Genomic DNA, 21,202 nt, shown 5'->3' on the forward strand with positions numbered 1-21,202 from the left:
ATACTCAGAAGCTGGAATCTGTTCTGGACGTTCATCGTATCGTCCTCCTTTTCCTTTAGGAAACAGCTGGGGAAAACATCGAGCTTCCAAGCTCTCCTCCCATACACTCACGGGAGATCCTTTTGCTTTCTTCATCTGAAACAGATCAATATTGTCTCCCATAACTTCTTTTGAATGAAGAGGATGTATGCTAAAATGTTCATAAATTTCTTCTTCCTTTGACTTGTCCACTTTTTCAATTTGTCCAGTTGGTGTTTCTGTGTCTTCTTGTAAATCTTCTTCTTCTTCTTCTTCTATATAAATTGATTCATACCATTTGTTATTCCTTTTCAAATACAAATTTGCTCTTTGTACTTTTCGTACATCTACCAGCTCCTGCCAAATCTTCTTATTCTTTGTAGGTACACCATTAACCAGAATAATTAATGGTTCAGTTTCCAAAGTATCCGCATCAATAGTTTCCATATTTTTTTTCAAATCCAAGGGCAAATACACCACTCTACCTTTTAAACCTCTCAATAAATCTGAAGGAGGTAATTTACCAGTTTTGGGCTCCATACGTACTATGGTCTGGAACGGATGAACACATTGAATGAGTATAGACTCATATGTATTTAATTCAGAAAGTTCAGCAGGAATAGCATCCAATTCTAAATTATTATGTACAGCTCTGGTCGGCATTCTATTTTCCTCTAGCTTGTTGTAACAGTATTTACAAATACGCTGATCTTCACCCAATTCAAAACAATTTTCAAGAAATATATATGTGGCAAAATCCTTCCACTTATAATTATCTTCATTTTCACTCTTTCTGTAGAGATCAACATTCCTAGTTTGTTTTCTATAATGAGTTCTGCGGCAACAAATACAAGTAATATTTGGTCTTTCATTAGAGATTATTGCAAATTTTGTTATGTGATCTTTAAATGTCTTACTTACAGAGGGTTCTACATTCTCTTCCACTTCTTCCTCATTTACTGTGTCCTTTTCTGCACTGTTTTGTTCAGGACCAAAGTAACAAAACTGAATTTCATCAACAACCTTCTCTACATCTGATACCGATCCACGGAACAGAGCCCTATTCAATTCATCTAACTTTATTGTTGGACTTTTAGCAAAATACAACCGTCTCACAAACTTTCTCATTTCAGTATGATGAACAGCCAGCATCCTAAAATGATGGAAAACACTATTACACACTTTTCTAGATAGACAAGCCAGAGAATGACCCTGCAAACCAGTATTCTCTCTCACTCTGCATGGATCTAGACTTTGAAGCACCTTAATCTTCTGTTTTACACTTTTTTTACTATATTCTCTTAGAAACTCACGAAATGTATCAATAGATTCCTGACGCACAGTGCAAATACTACTACAATTCCAAGTGTACACTGGGGCTTTAGGACGTCTCCCCATAGCCTCATCCGCCATCACTTGTACCTCATCTCTTGGAACCATTATCTCCTTCTCCATTATGCAACCATTTTTCACTTCGTAAGCACGACCTCTGGTGTCAACTGCATGCAGCAAACTATTACTTTGAAAATAGCTCTCTTCATTAAAAAAAGGTTCACTACTTGATCTATGCATCCATTTTCCTAAAAACACTTTACAAAAGTTTGTTCTGTTCACTACTCTTTTCCTTTTGCTTTGTGATTTCAGTACATTAACCATTTTATCTAATGTACGCATCCTATTCAAAATTAAAATGAATAGTTTCCTTTTTAATTCTAATGCCTTTGCTGCAATGGCTTCAATTTCTTTTTTTCTCTTGTAAAATTTTGCCTTTTGCTTATATTTCTTCACATCCTTTATCAAATTGGACATAACTCTTCTCTGAAACATTTTTCTACGTATCTCTTTAAACGCTGTTTTTCTGTTTAAGTTAATCTTTATAGATACAGAAGGTTTATTTGCATTAACTAAATTCTCAATTTTTTCCTGTCCTTTTCTATTGAAAACATTCTTTCCAGTACAGACATTTTGTACATTTTTCCTTTTTTTGAATATGTTCTTTAAAAAATCTTTTGTCTGCTTACCAGAAGATTTTTTCTTTTTCCCAACATGAGCATCTCCAACTAACTTAGGTCCTCCAGTTGTCTTCAAATATAGGTTTTTTTTGTGGTCTTTCTTTAGTCTGGATTTTGTAGGCATCTTAAATTTTGTTCACTGCTCTTCAGCAATACCTGAAAAAAACTAAAAAAAAATTCCTTTATTTTATTTAAATATATTACTACATTTTTTATGTTCTTTAGAAATCTTAAAATACTATAAACCCCTTTCCTATAAATGAAAATCACAATAACACCTTCACAAATTAAATATCTAAAAATAATTCCTGTGTGCACACAAAGTCATGCTTTGAAATTAGACAGAAAACGAAATTTCTTTGCCAATTGCAAAGCATACTTTCTACTCTTTTTTTTGGCAAGTGATAAGTACTTTTACAGACTGACACATTTTGAATCCACTTTTCAGATTCTTAAAAAAGCACATGTCCAAACTGCTTTTTCAGACCAGCACCATGTGTAACCTGGGTGACTGACTACACTCCAGCAAGGGCAACCAGCCTTAGTGATGCTGAATGTATTTGCATTACTGACTGAAACCTCAAACCCCACTCGGTTGTGAATACTATGCATGATTCCAGAGGATAAGCAGCTGGGTGTGTGCTAAGAGTCTGCTTCTACACAAAAAAAATGGCTCACCCTTTCCATCTAATGCAAATGTGAAATCTCCAGAGCAATACGCAATAAATCTCTGCCTGTAATTCCTATTTGCACACAGAGTCATGTTTTCACATTAGTCACAAAACGAAATTTCTTTGCCAATTTGAAAGCACACTTACTTTTCTTTTTTTTGGCAAGTGATAAACACTTTTACAGACTGACACATCTTGAATCCACTTTTCAGATTCTGAAAACAGCACATGTCCAAACTGCTTTTTCAGACCAGCACCATGTGTAACCTGGGTGACTGCCTACACTCCAGCAAGGGCAACCAGCCTTACTGATGCTGTATGTATTTGCATTACTGACTGAAACCTCAAACCCCACTCGGTTGTGAATACTGTGCATGATTCCAGAGGATAAGCAGCTGGGTGTGTGCTAAGAGTCTGCTTCTACACAAAAAAAATGGCTCCCCCTTTCCATCTAATGCAACTGTGAAATCACCAGAGCAATACACAATAAATCTCTGCCTGTAATTCCTCTTTGCACACAGAGTCATGTTTTCACATTAGTCACAAAACAAAATTTCTTTGCCAATTTGAAAGCACACTTACTAGTCTTTTTTTTGGCAAGTGATAAGTACTTTTACAGACTGACACATTTTGAATCCACTTTTCAGATTCTTAAAAAAGCACATGTCCAAACTGCTTTTTCAGACCAGCACCATGTGTAACCTGGGTGACTCACTACACTCCAGCAAGGGCAACCAGCCTTAGTGATGCTGAATGTATTTGCATTACTGACTGAAACCTCAAACCCCACTCGGTTGTGAATACTGTGCATGATTCCACAGGATAAGCAGCTGGGTGTGTGCTAAGAGTCTGCTTCTGCACAAAAAAATGGCTCCCCCTTTCCATCTAATGCAACTGTGAAATCACCAGAGCAATACGCAATAAATCTCTGCCTGTAATTCCTCTTTGCACACAGAGTCATGTTTTCTTATTAGTCACAAAACGAAATTTCTTTGCCAATTTGAAAGCACACTTACTTTTCTTTTTTTTGGCAAGTGATAAACACTTTTACAGACTGACACATTTTGAATCCACTTTTCAGATTCTTAAAAAAGCACATGTCCAAACTGCTTTTTCAGACCAGCACCATGTGTAACCTGGGTGACTGACTACACTCCAGCTAGGGCAACCAGCCTTAGTGATGCTGAATGTATTTGCATTACTGACTGAAACCTCAAACCCCACTCGGTTGTGAATACTGTGCATGATTCCACAGGATAAGCAGCTGGGTGTGTGCTAAGAGTCTGCTTCTGCACAAAAAAATGGCTCCCCCTTTCCATCTAATGCAACTGTGAAATCACCAGAGCAATACGCAATAAATCTCTGCCTGTAATTCCTCTTTGCACACAGAGTCATGTTTTCACATTAGTCACAAAATGAAATTTCTTTGCCAATTTGAAAGCACACTTACTAGTCTTTTTTTTGGCAAGTGATAAGTACTTTTACAGACTGACACATTTTGAATCCACTTTTCAGATTCTTAAAAAAGCACATGTCCAAACTGCTTTTTCAGACCAGCACCATATGTAACCTGGGTGACTCACTACACTCCAGCAAGGTCAACCAGCCTTAGTGATGCTGAATGTATTTGCAATACTGACTGAAACCTCAAACCCCACTCGGTTGTGAATACTGTGCATGATTCCACAGGATAAGCAGCTGGGTGTGTGCTAAGAGTCTGCTTCAGCACAAAAAAATGGCTCCCCCTTTCCATCTAATGCAACTGTGAAATCACCAGAGCAATACGCAATAAATCTCTGCCTGTAATTCCTCTTTGCACACAGAGTCATGTTTTCATATTAGTCACAAAACGAAATTTCTTTGCCAATTTGAAAGCACACTTACTACTCTTTTTTTTGGCAAGTGATAAACACTTTTACAGACTGACACATTTTGAATCCACTTTTTAGATTCTTAAAAAAGCACATGTCCAAACTGCTTTTTCAGACCAGCACCATGTGTAACCTGGGTGACTGACTACACTCCAGCAAGGGCAACCAGCCTTAGTGATGCTAAATGTATTTGCATTACTGACTGAAACCTCAAACCCCACTCGGTTGTGAATACTGTGCATGATTCCACAGGATAAGCAGCTGGGTGTGTGCTAAGAGTCTGCTTCTGCACAAAAAAATGGCTCCCCCTTTCCATCTAATGCAACTGTGAAATCACCAGAGCAATACGCAATAAATCTCTGCCTGTAATTCCTCTTTGCACACAGAGTCATGTTTTCATATTAGTCACAAAACGAAATTTCTTTGCCAATTTGAAAGCACACTTACTACTCTTTTTTTTGGCAAGTGATAAACACTTTTACAGACTGACACATTTTGAATCCACTTTTTAGATTCTTAAAAAAGCACATGTCCAAACTGCTTTTTCAGACCAGCACCATGTGTAACCTGGGTGACTGACTACACTCCAGCAAGGGCAACCAGCCTTAGTGATGCTAAATGTATTTGCATTACTGACTGAAACCTCAAACCCCACTCGGTTGTGAATACTGTGCATGATACCAGAGGATAAGCAGCTGGGTGTGTGCTAAGAGTCTGCTTCTACACAAAAAAATGGCTCACCCTTTCCATCTAATGCAACTGTGAAATCACCAGAGCAATACGCAATAAATCTCTGCCTGTAATTCCTCTTTGCACACAGAGTCATGCTTTCATATTAGTCACAAAACGAAATTTCTTTGCCAATTTGAAAGCACACTTACTACTCTTTTTTTTGGCAAGTGATAAACACTTTTACAGACTGACACATTTTGAATCCACTTTTTAGATTCTTAAAAAAGCACATGTCCCAACTGCTTTTTCAGACCAGCACCATGTGTAACCTGGGTGACTGACTACACTCCAGCAAGGGCAACCAGCCTTAGTGATGCTAAATGTATTTGCATTACTGACTGAAACCTCAAACCCCACTCGGTTGTGAATACTGTGCATGATACCAGAGGATAAGCAGCTGGGTGTGTGCTAAGAGTCTGCTTCTACACAAAAAAATGGCTCACCCTTTCCATCTAATGCAACTGTGAAATCACCAGAGCAATACGCAATAAATCTCTGCCTGTAATTCCTCTTTGCACACAGAGTCATGCTTTCATATTAGTCACAAAACGAAATTTCTTTGCCAATTTGAAAGCACACTTACTACTCTTTTTTTTGGCAAGTGATAAACACTTTTACAGACTGACACATTTTGAATCCACTTTTTAGATTCTTAAAAAAGCACATGTCCAAACTGCTTTTTCAGACCAGCACCATGTGTAACCTGGGTGACTCACTACACTCCAGCAAGGGCAACCAGCCTTACTGATGCTGTATGTATTTGCATTACTGACTGAAACCTCAAACCCCACTCGGTTGTGAATACTGTGCATGATTCCAGAGGATAAGCAGCTGGGTGTGTGCTAAGAGTCTGCTTCTACACAAAAAAAATGGCTCACCCTTTCCATCTAATGCAACTGTGAAATCACCAGAGCAATACGCAATAAATCTCTGCCTGTAATTCCTCTTTGCACACAGAGTCATGTTTTCACATTAGTCACAAAACGAAATTTCTTTGCCAATTTGAAAGCACACTTACTTTTCTTTTTTTTGGCAAGTGATAAACACTTTTACAGACTGACACATCTTGAATCCACTTTTCAGATTCTGAAAACAGCACATGTCCAAACTGCTTTTTCAAACCAGCACCATTTGTAACCTGGGTGACTGCCTACACTCCAGCAAGGGCAACCAGCCTTACTGATGCTGTATGTATTTGCATTACTGAGTGCAACCTCAAACCCTTAAAGTATTCCTTATTTTTACCAGTACACCTTAATTTATCGTGAAAACATAGTCCATATTATTTTACATGTTCCTCACATTTAAATTTCTCCCAAAACAGAAAATGATAAACACAACTTCAACAAAAGGAATTCCATTTCTATTATTCATTTCTTAATTTACCATATACATCCCTTCTCAAACTCTAAACTCACCTTTAAAATTAGTTAGTTGTGAAAGAAATGTGGCACTCAAACAGCAGATTATCAGAGCCAGGATCTCTGTTCTTTACACCTCTCTCCTCTCAGCAGAACCAGATAATGGCAAACTTTCCCTCTGTTTTTCCACACATATACATGTTAATTTCAAATCTCAGTGCTTCCCCCTTTTTTTCAAATGTAATCACACATTTCTATTGGTTGAAAACCAACCCTTTTCCAAAAGTACCCTTCCCCCAACTTGACTTCTGCCTGCTACCATAGCAACAGCTCATGGAACACTGCTGTGTGGAGTTAGGTCAGAAGTTCACCAAACAATGTTTCAATTTCACAGAGCAAGAGTGCTTGACTTTTCAAACCTAACAGCAAATCCATAGTACTGTTCTTTGGTAACACATTTTTCTGTACCAATACAAAACATGCTTCTATTAATTTACACATACAGCCTAGTTTTTATTCTAGAATAATATGAAACAGCCAATCAGTTCTTTTTTTTATAAAAAAAATATGTATGCCTCCATTTCCAAACTGTCTTTCATTTCTTTTTACCATTCTACTGAATTTCACCTCCTGAGTGCATCCAGTTCTCCTTTGAAGATGTTCACAGTGTGGATTGTAGGGCACAGCTATGTCTTCTGGAGTGAAAAGTATGCAGAGAAAACAGATATGGTGAGAGACCTTGCTTTGCCAAATGTAGACATTAAATGGATTGGTCAGAGAGGGTTAAAGTGGCACCAATTGATGCCATTGGTGAAATCCTTCATGCAAATCCAACACCCTGACCTCATAATAGTACACTGTGGTGGCAATGACATAGGCACTTTGACTGGGGTAGGTCTGGAAATGCTTATGAAGGACACCTTTGCACAACTGTTTTCACTTTTCCCTAAAACTGCCTTTGTCTTTTCTAACATATGCCAAAGGCAAAAATGGAACTGGTCCAATCATTTCTGTCCGCAGATTGACAAAGCAAGAAAGCACGTCAACAAATCTGTTTCTGCTTTCCTCCGTGACTATGGTATGGGTTCCATTTACCACAACAACTTGCGTTACGACATGCAAGACATTTATAGAGGAGATGGTGTGCACTTCAATGATGAAGGGAACAGAGTCTTCCTCTTGAACCTTAGACTCTGCATCGGTACTTACTTGTAGGTACCACTAAAAAATCAAATCACTTCATAAACACAACGGCTCTTTTTAGAGCCCCCTAATATCTAAACTCTTAAATCTGAATTTCATTTCTATTTTTTAATTTTTTTTTCTACCGTACGCGTACGTTGAGCTTACCGTACGCGTACCCCGCGATTTTTTTTAAAATCAATAAATGTTTTCTTTGTACTTTTCTGTCCTTCTTTGACCCCCTTACAAATGTTAGGGGGTCTGTAACTCTCTCCCTTGCCCCCTTTTCAAGATATCACCCTTTTTTTTCTGAGTGAAACACACAAAATGGCGGCCGCCGCTTCCTGGTTTCGACCGATTCGAATGTTTACTAAGATCTAACAGCCAATCAGAATCGCGCTCGCGCACGCCACCGTACGCGTACGGTAAGCGCACCGTAAGCGCACCGTAAGCTGGCTCAGATATATATATTGATTTAAAGGCTATTTTCTCAGAATCTACTGAATAGATTTACACCAAACCTACAAAAGGCACTTCCTTGACCTGAGGACTACCTCTCTGCCAAATTTCAAGTAATTCTGTTCAGCCGTTCGGGCTGTAGCTGTGTCTAAAGGTCCTATGGAAAAATGCATGGGAAAAACGCGTTTTGGGACCCCACTTTTATCTCAGCCCCCGCTTGACGAATCCCCCCGAGACTTTCAGGGTAGGAGCGGAGCGTAGCGCCCCACCTATTTTGAAAAATTTGCGAGGATTCGTCGACCGGCGCCAAAGTTATTCCAAATAGAATGTTGCGGGTTTCCTATGGAAACGTGGTCCTAACTATAACTACCTACTGGCGACCGCCAGTAGGTAATATATATATATATATATATATATATATATATATATATATATATATATATATATATATATATATATTATCTACTGGCGGTCGCCAGTAGATAGTTATAGTTAGGACCAATGAAATTCCCCCGTTATAGTTAGTTCAGGCAACTATAACTCACGCGACCGCAATCCTCTGCTGATGACATATGTGTCTTTATAAAAAATAAATATTTGTAATATATGTATAGCTAAAATTTAATGGAAGAAGATATGGGCAAATAAGTGTCTAAATACAGTATTAGCATCAGCAGAGGATTGCGGTAGCGTGAGTTATAGTTGCCTGCACTAACTATAACGGGGGAATTTCATTGGTTTTTTATCAGTAAAATGTCCAGCTAACTATAAAATGTGTGAAACCTATGGTTTTTTCAGTGAATATATATATATATATATATATTTATTTATATATATATATATAGTTAGGTAGATATAGATATAGATATTTATAGATAGATATATATAAAATGGCTTTATAGTTATTCTGCAAAATACTTACATTTTCTTTGAAAAGGCATGTGTGATAAAAACATATGCACTTAAAAACAATATATATATTTATATATGTATATATATGTATATATATAATATGTATATATTTGTAGATACACATACAAGTTAGTATGTGTTTATACTGTTTACATATACATATAAGAGAAAAACACATACTTATAGCATTATATACATTTATTTGCAAATAATACAATTTTAAAAATATGTATATTTTTTTAATCCTCATCAACCTTAATCTCATACCCACTCTAAACACTAAAGGATCCCTTGCTACCCAAAAACCCAAACCCACCCTAAATCTTAACAAAGCATTTGCCACCCAAAAACCCATAGACACCATGAACCCTAAGTAGCCCTTGCCATCTGAAAATCCATACCCTCCCTAAACTAAAAAATTCTTTGTCACCCAAAAACACATCCCCACCCTAAACCATAAAAAATACCTTACCACGCAAAAAAACATGACTACTCTAAACCCTAAATATTCCCATCTCAACAAAAAAAAACATCCACCCTTAACCCTAAGAACGCCCTCCCCTAACATATACATGACCCATACTGGGTATTCCTTTGTGTCTGGACAAAGTTAAACCTTTCTGAAGAGCTATAATGATAGCTAAACATGGGACAGGGGTTTCTTTTATTCATTCCAGGTTGGCCTGGATGGTGTATTTACAATTCAAAGCTGTAATACTCTGCCTGGAATGGTGATAAAGTTTTGTCATTTTACAGCTCAGCGTGGATGGCATTGTGCTAATCCTACGCTTAAAGACTTTGTTATAGAAATGGCAAGAGACTTTGTCCCTTTCTATCTCAGCGTGGATGGCAAAGTGCTAATCCTATGCCTAAAAACTTTGATAGAAAAGCAAACATTTGAGGTGAGCTACTTCAGTGTCCCTCATGCTGTATGATGCTCGATACAGAATCTGCTGTCCACCTAAACTTGGAAACTATCCAGAATTCTCTGCTTCTTTTTTACAGACACACACACACACATATATATATATATATATTTTCAATGAAAAAACCATAGATTTCATGCACATTATAGTTAGAAATTAGCATTTAAAAAACCTTAGAAATTCATGGAAAAAACTGGTTTCAGGGAAAGTTATAGTTCGTTGGACATTTCACTCATACAAAACCAGAGAAATTCCCTCGTTATAGTTAGTTCAGCTAACTATAGCTCGTGCCCCCGCAATGCACTGCTGATGACGTCACATATTACATCACTCATGACGTGGTCAGTGACACCACTGATGACATCACTGATGACATCTCAAACGAAATCACTGATGACATCACTGATGACATCATCCAGTGACTGTGTGTTTCTGTAAAGTTTAAATATGTTTAATATATATATATAGGGAAAGGCGTATTAAAGAATGAGTGGGTGTATAAGTGTCTGAATGGATGATTTAGTAGGTGCGTGACTGACTCTATAAGTGAGTGATTAAACGCACCTTACTGAATGCATGGTTTAGTGACTAAACTGTGTGAATGTCTGTATCAGTTTGTCTGTTGGTGTGTAAGCGGCTACATGGGTTTGTGAATAGCTACATGAGTGTCTATATGGGTTATTGATTGGTTGTCTGAGTATCTGTATGGGTGCCTGAGTGTTTGTGTGGTTGGGGTATGTGTGACCCTGTGCATAGATGTGTGAGTGGGTGATTCACTGGGTGCATGGTTTCAAGAGTGCATCTGTGATGGACGGTATGGGTGGGTGAGTGTGTGTATGGGTGTGTTAGTGAGTGAATGTACATCTCAGTGGTACATGTGTGAGTAACTACATATGTGAAAGGCAGTAAATATGTGTGTTGGGGTATATAGAAGGCTATAAGTGAGAGTGTGATTGTGAGAGTGGCTGTATGGATGAGTGTGTGCTTGTATCAGTGATTGTATAAGAGCTATAAATGTGCTAGTTTTTGTATGAGTGATTGAGCTGGTGTTTGTATAACTGTATAGGTGAGTAAATTGCAGTGTGATTAAGTATTTGCATTACTGACTAGGTGTGTAAGTACCTCTATGGATGAGTGGCGGTGTGTGAGTGTCTATGTGGGTGTATGAGTGCATATGATAGTCCCGTACTGAGTGACCATAAGTATGAGTGACTGTACAGTAGGGGTGGGTAGAATTTGCGAAATACACTTTCGCAAATTATCGCGAAAATGTTAAAAATCTCCGCAAACACGCGGAAATATTGCAAAGATGCGGAATTTTTTTTCCCGTCTGTTCGCGGTATGTTCTGCATGGTCGCGGCTCACCAACTTACCCATGCGGTTGCTCGCGGGCGCGCCCATCTTGTTTTCACTTGTCACGCGGTGCATGATCGCGAGAAGAAAGACGTGATCACGTGACAAATGATGTTACTGCGGGCGCGAACTGTCGCGAGACAGCGCAAATGGCTACCAACAATCCAACATCTCGTGGAGAACGCGACCGGATCGGGAAAACTTGTCGGCGAACGCGGGAATTCAGGTAAGGCAATCGCGCGCACGCAAGAATGTATTATTTTACAGCGCGATCAAGCAAAACATTTCCGGTAAAATGCGGATTGCGGAAATTTTGACATTTTCGCGCTGTCCGCGGAACGCGAAAATATCAAATTGTCGTAATTTCCGCGAGCGGAATGGATTTTTAGCCCAGGCCTTCTGTACAGGTGAGTGAGTGAATGTGTGTGTAAATCTACGAATCAGTGAGTGTATATGTAGTTATTGGTGTTGGAGTGTCTATGGTTTTGAGAATGGCAGTCTGTAATTTAGAGTGGGTGTATCAAAGGTTATATTAGGGTGTGAGAAGATGCATCAAATTATCATATGGATGATGTCATCAGTGATGTCAATTGAGATATCATCAGTGATGTCATCAGTGATGTCACTGACCATCTCATAAGTGATGCAATATGTGACGTCATCAGCAGTGCATTGCGGGGGTGCGAGTTATAGTTAGCTGAACTAACTATAACGGGGAAATTAATCTGGTTTTGTATGAGTGAAATGTCCAACTAACTATAACTTTCCCTAAAACCTATGGTTTATTCAGTGAATATATATATATATATATATATATATATATATATATATAGATATATATATTATCTACTGGCGGTCGCCAGTAGATAGTTATAGTTAGGACCGTGTTTCCATAGGAAATCCGCAACATTCTATTTGGAATAACTTTGGCGCCGGTCGACGAATCCTCGCGAAATTTTCAAAACTAATGGGGCGCTCCGCTCCGCTCCTACCCTGAAAGTCTCGGGGGGATTCGTCAAGCGGGGGCTGAGAAAAAAGGGGGGTCCCAAAACGCGTTTTCCCCATGCATTTTTCCATAGGACCTTTAGACACAGCTACAGCCCGAAGGGCTGAACAGAATTACTTGAAATTTGGCAGAGAGGTAGTCCTCAGGTCAAGGATGTGCCTTTTGTAGGTCTGGTGTAAATCTGTTCAGTAGGTCCTGAGAAAATAGCATTTAAATCAATATATATATCCATGCGCTTACCGTAAGCTTACCGTGCGCGTACGGTGCCGTGCGCGAGCTCAATTCTGATTGGTGGTTACATGACTGTAAACATTCGAATCGGTCGAAATCAGGAAGTGTCGGCCGCCATTTTCTGTCTCTCGCACTGAGAAACAAAGGTGGGGAACGTGAAACGGGGGCAACGAAGAGAGTTGCAGACCCCCTAGTGTTTGTCAGGGGGTCCAAGAAGGACCCAAAAGTACGAAAAATAAATTTAATAATTTAAAAAAAAAATCGCGGGGTACGCATACGGTAAGCTTACCGTACGCGCACGGCAAAAAAAATAAAAAAAATAAAATAAAGAAGTAACAATCACATTTATTAAATAAATTAAAGGACCCACAAGGGAGAAAAAAACAAATGTTACTGCGTAAAAAAAGGCGAGGTGCGCACGGCATGGACTGCGCAACGTGGGCGCTCGGTGCGCGAAGCGCACCGAGCGCCCACAGCATGCGCACGGCGCGCGAAGCGCACCGTGCGCGCAGGTTGTGCGCATAGTGAAAAACCAGAAAAAAAAATAAAAAATAAATACATAACTTAGCATTTAAAAAACCGTACAAATTCACTGAAAAAACCATAGGTTTCACACACGTTATAGTTAGGAATTATCATTTACAAAACCTTGCAAATTCACTTAAAAAACCATAGGTTTCACACATGTTATAGTTAGCTGTACATTTCACTCGTAAAAAAACAATGAAATTCCGCGTTATAGTTAGATCAGGTAACTATAACTTGCGCGACCGCAATCCACAATGTGTAATTTCAGATGTCATCATTGATGTCATGAGTGATGTCACTGACCATGTCATGAGTGATGTACTATGTGATGTCATCAGCAGTTTATTGTGGGCGCGCAAGTTATAGTTACCTGATCTAACTATAACGTGGAATTTCATTGGTTTTTTACGAGTGAAATGTACAGCTAACTATAACATGTGTGAAACCTATGGTTTTTTAAGTGAATTTGCAAGGTTTTGTAAATGATAATTCCTAACTATAACGTGTGTGAAACCTATGGTTTTTTCAGTGAATATATATATATATATATATATTCACTGAAAAAACCATAGGTTTCACACATGTTATAGTTAGCTGGACATTTTACTGATAAAAAACCAATGAAATTCCCCCGTTATAGTTACTGTAGGCAACTATAACTCACGCGACCGTAATCCTCTGCTGATGCTAATACTGTATTTAGACACTTATTTGCCCATGTCTTCTTCCATTAAATTTTAGCTATACATATATTACAAATATTTTTTTTTCATAAAGACACATATGTCATCAGCAGAGGATTACGGTCGCGTGAGTTATAGTTGCCTACAGTACCTATGGTTTTTTCAGTGAATTTGTACGGTTTTTTAAATGCTAAGTTACTTTACGGCATTTGTGGCGTGCGCGCCCACTTAACGCAGTTCGTTCCGTACCGCGTGTCCACGTTACGCTAGATGGGCCATGAACGCACGATGCGCTTCGCGCACCGTGCGCACATGGAGGAAACATATGATGAGCATCGTTGTGATAGGTAAAATATATGTTTTGTTTTGATCTCATAAGCCATGCACAAATGGTGCTCTTCGGGCACCATTTGCACACGGGGTGTGGAGAATGTGGATATTTTTTTTAGTAGGTAGGTAATATTCCTTTAAAGAGTATCCTGCATTTATTTCAGAACTGTATCTGTATCCATAATCATGCATTTGAATGTGCATTGAAAATGTTCTGCTTGACCAAAGGTTCTTAAGCATTTTGACATTAATGATTAATCTTCAATGGGAAAGTTTGCTCGGGTTGCAATGTATTCTTCTTCTTTGCAGGAGCGTTCATATGATCTCTTAGTTAGGGAAAGGCACAATGTGCATGAGAGATAGTGAGGCTTGGGAGAAGAACTTTTGCCAATGATAAGAGGTGCTAACAAACAACTTTAGCTTTAGACCGATTCCCTTTAGAGTCAGAGGGGTACAGACCTCTTTACAATATTTCTGTTGAGTGGCATTATGCAATGCAATACTCCTGATTTTGGAGAACTTCTACGTAGGTCTCTGCAATGCTAACTTCTTCCTACTTTACTAGATCTAGTTAGGGTTTCCCAAACTAATGCTAATTAGCTCAGACTTAGATGGGTAATTTAGATTTGCTGATGTATAGGCAAGATGTCCGAAAACTACATACTAACCTGCAGATTTTTTTCCTTATTTTCTGCATTGCTATTACTGGATTCCTTGTATGCTTTATGCTATTCAAGTTAAATTTTTTCAGACAATTTGGACTGCCAGTAGTGATTCTGTATTTTTACAACACATTCTTGAGACTTGTGTACATCAGTTTGGCTTTCAATTTGTGATAAATCTACATTTACATTTTTGTTTCCTTACTGTGTAGCCAAATGAGATACACTGTAAATTGAACTCTTGCATGATATTAACTCCTCTTTATTTCTAAGCATTTAAAGAGGTCCATCTCAGGGAAATGTGGTTATTCAGCTCAGTGCTCTGGCAGATGGTAGCAAAACAAGGATGAATAGATCCTGGAATTAGGGAGGTAGAATAACTTTGTTAGAATAGTTCAAATCCAATCCCAGATCTAGAGCCTATGTTTTGATTTGAAGGCTAGGCAGAGTTCCAGCAGATTGAGAAAGAGTTGCAACAGCAGAAGTGTGATCATTATTAGGGTTTTGCATTTAAATGCCTTATGCTAAGTCTATTATGTTCATGGAGATTTTGTGATGTTTCACGGAAATGTTTTGAATTGCGTGTGACTGTGGCACTTAACATGGAGAAGTTGGTATCGGGTCCGATGTGGCCTAAGATCCTAGGATGATATTAAAAAGTGTAGAAGACAATGTATTGTAAATGTCTGCTAAGGTTTTGTGGTGCCTGTTGTGAGACATTGTTGAAAGCACAATTGAGATAGGGACATTTATCTTTGTGTGTGAAAGTGAGGTGTGATTGGTGTGGTGAACCCTTTGCGAAGGGGGAAAGCTGTACTAATCAGAGTGATTCTGTTCAGGTCGAAGTCTCATTCAAGTGTGTCTGAGTAGGTCAAAAAGTGTTATTTAGAACCATTTCTTGTACAATTGAATACTGTTGATTTCGTAGTGGAGCAGACAAGGTTATTTGTTGTAGTTCTTTTGTGTTTGTTTTGCATGCATATTGCTGAGAAGAGTGTGTTCATGAAAATTGTAAAGGAGGGTGAACTGCTGCAAGGAGTGAGATTGACATCATGGTGTGCTGCGCTGAGATGGGTTGGTTGGTGTAAAGCTGTGCTGTTGCTGGTTGTCTACATCATAGAGTGTTGCACTGGTATTGGTTGTTGATTCTGAATGAGATTTGTTGGTAAACCATTATTTCCTGCGTTGAAACAAAATTCTATTTGTGATTTTTGACATTTCGCTGGAAAATGATATGTTTTAAAGTTATATGAGTTTTGTTAAGGGGGAGGAAGAGAGGGAGAAGAGGCACTACCCAAAGATACTCCAGGTCATTATATGGTGAGAAATGTAGGACTTCACACATGCATTTGGCTTAAACAATGACACAATATCACAGAAGATGCACTGGGGTTTCCATATTTGGTACGTTAAATGTGAGAAACATTGAACATTTGAGGAGGATATTATATGAGATAAAACAACAGCCTAGACCCACACAGTTTGAAGTGCTTAATGCTTAGGAGCATGCGGCTTAGGCCAGAGAGAAGGAAAGGTATCAGGGAAGAGCTAAAAGGCAGTGCGTACTAACTCTGATGGAAGGTGGGATGCAGAAGAGAGGAAGTGGAGCACTGACATAATAGAAGGAGCCAAATTATACACCGCATTACAAGTGAAGAATTTGAGAAAGGGAAGTAGAGGAAAAAGCGAAGAAAAAGGGACAAGTGAAAGGAGCCAGATGAGAGATGCGAGAACAGTGGCAGTGACACTAGCTGTTGTCTTCTAAATGCGCCCACCTCCTTATAATGAGACCCAATTAATGGGAGGTGGAGACGCTAATGCAAATGGAAAATCTTGAGTGGCTACTGCACAAGTCAATATGAGCCCTAATGTGATGGGAGCCACCCCTGTGAATACTAATCAAAATCTGCTTTCAGGGATTTGTGCCAAAGGTACCTCAACTGCTCCTAATGCTCCAGATTTTCTCACTGTCCCATTTACCATTGTTTCTTGTGGGTCCTACATACAAACCAGGTTCTGTAGGAAATGTAACACACATTTTGACTGTCCCTACCAAGCTAAAGGCCTCAGAGAATGCTCCCACAAGTTTGAGGAAGCTCAGAATTGAGTCAATGAATGATTTAGTCATCATTGAGGGTTTATTTATTGTTTGTAGCTAAATTAAAACTAGAATTAGATGAAATGATAAAATGAAGTCTTGAACAGGCAAATTAGAAACTATTAGGCCACTGACTCTGTTTTAGTGATGAGGACCTTGAGCGTATGAGAATTAGGCCTGGGCTAAAATTCCGTTCCGCATGCGGAAATTGCGATAATTTGACATTTTCGCGTTCTGCGGAGGGCGCGAAAATGTCAACATTTCCGCAATCCGCATTTTACCGGAAATTTTTTGCTTGCTCGCGCTGTAAAATAATACATTCTCGCGTGCGCGCGATCGCCTTACCTGAATCCCCGCGTTCACCGACAAGTTTTCCCGATCCGGTCGCGCTCTCCACGAGATGTTGGATTGTTGGTAGCCATTTGCGCTGTCTCGCGACAGTTCGCGCCCGCAGTAACGTCATTCGTCGCGCGATCACGTCTTTCTTCTCGCGATCATGCACCGCGAGACAAGTGAAAACAAGATGGCAGCGCCCGCGAGCAACCGCATGGGTAAGTTGGCGAGCCGCGACCACGCAGAAAATACCGCGAATGGGCGGGAAAAAAACTTCTGCATCTTCGCGATATTTCCGCGTGTTTGCGGAGATTTTTAACATTTTCGCGATAATTTGCGAAAGTGAATTTCGCAAAATCCGCCCACCCCTAATGAGAATACCAGGATTGAAATTGAAATTTGGGAATTGATTCCTATCATAAATAACTTTATTTCCGATCACAAAGATCTTACATAACACACAAGTTTAAGACATTATAAAAAATAAAAAACATTATTAAAAGAGCTTAAGTCTACCATAAAATATAGTTTGGGAAATACAAAATTCATGCAATACATTTTGAGTGTTTAATCCATAGTGCATGCCAGTATTTGGCCAAGCCAACATCTATTACCCTACGTGTATTAGTAGATAGCCTTCTCACTACCTCAAGATAAGGGCCAGGACCAATTTGTTTACACAAAGGGATAATCAACTGCCCCTCAAAATGTTGTAGTGTGGACAAAAAAATAGCAAGTAAAGTAAGGTAAGGGACTAGCTCTTCAACAGACCACAAGCGATGCCACAACATTAGTAGTTTATATCTAACTTACGGACCAGTTGTCTTTGGGCGAAGTCCAGATACAATAGGGTCAGAGGGGTGCTGGGGGGTAAGTTTAAAAGAGAGCTTAAGAAACGATTTTCTATGATGGTGAGACAATTCGTATTCCCACTACCCCAAAGTTCTGCCCCTTTGAGTGCCCCCCCAGGGCTTTAATACTGTAAATTTCTAGTGCCGGAGCCACTTTCCTGGACACAGTACTTTTGTGAACTTTGCTTATGTGAGCCATCTGCTGGATTAGAGTCAATTTTACTTTATCAGTATGGGGAGCCCAGTTTAGGTTAGATGTTAGGCGGATGCCCAGATAGTCAAAAGCAGATACTTGTTCTAGGATACTTCTTCCTACATACATACATCTTTTGGGTGGTTTTACAATCCCTCTAGAGAAAATCATGTATTTTGTTTTCGTCTCATTTAATACCAAACCCAGAACTGTATAAAATCATTCAATAGTTGTTGGAGGCCTTGAGGGGATTTTGAGATCAGTAGGGTATTGTTGACAAAGAGAAGTGCAGATGTTCTTCTCTCACCTACTTTAGCTAGGAAGTCTACCACCCCGTTGATGAAGAGTGAAAAAAGGGTGGGCGTTAGAGCACATCCCTGTCTAACTCCACGTTGAATTGGAACTTGCTCTATAACCTGGTTACACTCCATAGTTTAGTGCGGGTACCAAGCCAAACACAGTCCGTAAGTCAACAAAGGCCACATATAACTACCCATATTTAATGGCCACTTCCTTCCAGTAGATACGCAGGAAGTGAAAGACTTGGTCCAGTGTGCTAATATTGGCACAAAAGCCTGCCTGGTAGTCGGTCAAGATGCAGGACTCTGAGATCCAGCCTTGATCGTAGCCAGTACCTGCTGCAGAAATGTTTCTGCAGGTAGTCAATAAGATTTATGGGTCTGTAGCTGGCCGCGTTAGCTCTATCACCGTTCTTGTAGATTGAAATTATATGTGCTATCTCCCACGATGGAGGGATGTTCATACCTGATGTGATGGCATTGGTTAGCATATTGATGTAAAGTGCCCAAACAGTTTACTCTCTGTACAGGCCATTTGAGATTCGATCAGGACCAGGGGCCTAACCTGAAATACAGGAGCGAATCGATAGTTGGGTTTCTTCCAAAGAAAACACCAAGGCTCATATTCACAAGGAGCTATCGCCGAACCAACGTCACTTTATCGCAGCCAAAGTAGTGATAAAAATACCTCCCCATTCACAAGCCAGTGTAAACAGCCCACAGCATCAGTTTAACCGCGATAGCAGCCGCCAAAAAACATCGCCACAGAGGCCCCCCTCAACTATCACTAATGAGATGCAGAGTGGGCGTTCCCGTGCCAAAAGCTGCGACAACATCACACCTCAACATTCTCAACGACCGGACAGAACTGCGATAAAAGCATAAAACATGCAATAAGGCGCGTTAGCACCAGGAAATCTACACCTGCTCTGACCTGGTATAAAGTCGGATGGCAGCCTGCACCACAAAAAGGAGACCAGCCCATGGCCACATCGGAAGGCAACAGATGCCATGGAGCCACCCATCATGCGGCCCAGATGACCCAAGAGGGCCACAACACCAACCGACACAACCCCAGGACCACAACCCACACCCGGAACATCCCCCCCGGACCACCACAGACGCAGCGCAGACAAAGGCAACGGACCCCCAGGAAGTGTACCAGCCACACAGACCCAACCTCTGACAATGTCAACGTCCACTGCAAGCTGAAAGGGACAACTATCCCACGCATCCCAACCATCATCACCCAACAGGCCTACAGCACCAACACAGCGGACAACCAACATCCCACCCCACACCAAGCTGCTGGGCTGGCTGCACCTGTTGGCCCCTGATACCCCCCAACCAAAACAAACCAGAGTCGGAGGAGTCTCACTGCCAGCCACATCCAAGTCCCTCACTCCTGTCCTGGACATCACCATCACCCTGGTACCCCAGTCCCCATATGTCCAACACAATGCACAGGTCACGCTGGAGACCAAGCAAGGAACATACGCCATAGCAGGATGCACGTACTTGTTGGGGGCAATCCACAGCACACATGTCCCACCTGTGCCCCCTGGTGATACAGCACACAATCACCGCAACAGAAAGCACACGTCTCACCCCAATGTGCAGTCAACAACAGAACACCGTGGAACCTACAACAATGTCACCTTCAAATACACAGCTGGTGTGCATGATTCCTCTATCCTCCAACAGTGCATCAGCAACCAGCGTTCCCAGGATGGCACCAAGGTAAATGCACAGCCCCTTGGCAAGTTCCAAATGAACACCCCACTCACCTCAACTCCACAACCATGCAAATCACAACTCTGGCAATGCACACGTCACAAAATCAGAACCAACATGCACAAAAACATGCCCACCCACCAGACACGACAGAACAACTCACAATGCTTATCTGGCCAAACCGTGAACATGAGCCATCAACAGCATGGCACCTCAGCCACACAATAGCCGAATGTGGGGAGAGGTGGCAAACAGGCATGTGTGAAGAATGCAGTAATACCATAATTGGGAAAGTACACAATGCCAAGAGTGGGGGAGATGTGCTGGACAGACCGCAGTATGCAGCACACACCCATATCCATGGCGACATGCACCTCTGGTGTATGGAGTGTAGTGGATAGTGGACACAACCATGTCACCACAGCCAGTGGGGGACCTCACAGAAATCTTGCCTGTTATGCCCCTGCTAAGCATGACTGGAATGGGATGGCCCGGCGTACGCCACGCCAGCGTAGGGGTGTGAATAAGTAGCATGTAGCCCTGGGCGTGGTCCTCTTCTGGAAAGCCCAACATCTCTGCCGGGGCGGCGCCTCTCACCCCACCACGAGGCCGACGTCGTCCTCTAGAGCGGAGTTGCCTGCGACACTGTGCGCCTGCCGGACCCCGGGTCGCTGGACCACAAACCCGTCAGGCCCGCCTCTGCGCAGATAGGCCACACTGATCACCTGCCGACACCGGCGTGTGTCAAGGAGGGCAC

Source organism: Triturus cristatus, chromosome 4_1 (genome assembly GCF_964204655.1).
Source record: "Triturus cristatus chromosome 4_1, aTriCri1.1, whole genome shotgun sequence".
Taxonomy (NCBI): Eukaryota; Metazoa; Chordata; class Amphibia; order Caudata; family Salamandridae; genus Triturus; species Triturus cristatus.